The sequence below is a fragment of the Helianthus annuus genome, chromosome 4 (genome assembly GCF_002127325.2).
Source record: "Helianthus annuus cultivar XRQ/B chromosome 4, HanXRQr2.0-SUNRISE, whole genome shotgun sequence".
NCBI lineage: Eukaryota > Viridiplantae > Streptophyta > Magnoliopsida > Asterales > Asteraceae > Helianthus > Helianthus annuus.
In genome coordinates, this window is record NC_035436.2 from 199,233,524 (window position 1) to 199,234,323 (window position 800).

Sequence of the window (800 nt, forward strand, 5' to 3'; positions counted from 1 at the left end):
GCGAAAGAAAGTGAGAGATTACAAGCTACAGGGATTAACCGTGTCAACATGTTTAATTATACCTCTGAGTGACCCTTTGACGTTCCCAAGGCTTTGTAACGGTATTGTACACTCACTAAAATATAATATATAAATTTCGCGAAGTTTCGTTATGAAACGAGAAAGTTACGATCGAATTCGTAGAAGAAGGGTTAAAAGCGTCAATAATGAAAGTGAAGGCTTTCTGAATAATTAATAAACTAACCGGGGACTTAACAACGCGGGTAAATAACACGAGGTCCTTAGTTGTAATTAACCGAGGGCCAAACCGCAAAGTTACCCCTTCAAACCCGAAAGGTCAGGTAAATCATTACGAAAGATTTCGTTATTAATTACCAGGATTTCGTAATCATTTCAAAAGATTTTAAAAATCTGAAAAACAGGCCCCTCGCGACCCGCATTGCATTTGTGGTTAAGTTGAGGCGGGCCGCGAGCCTCCTCTTTTACTCGCCTGATATTTAAATCCCAGGCGACCCGCATTAGAAACGCATGGAACTCCCATGCGGGCCGCATTAGACGCCCAGATGCAGAATACTTGTAACTACATGCCTTTTGGAGCCTTTGAACGACCAACAACCAATTAATGGAGCATGGGCGCCCCCTACTCGACCCATAACACTTAGGGACACCTACCCATCATCCATGATCAGTTGTAGCATGAGTTGTGATGATCTAAAGACCTTTTGAACATTATAAATAGCCACATTGTGAGCATATGTTCACCACACCTCAAACAACTCACCTCTGATCATTCTAAGGCT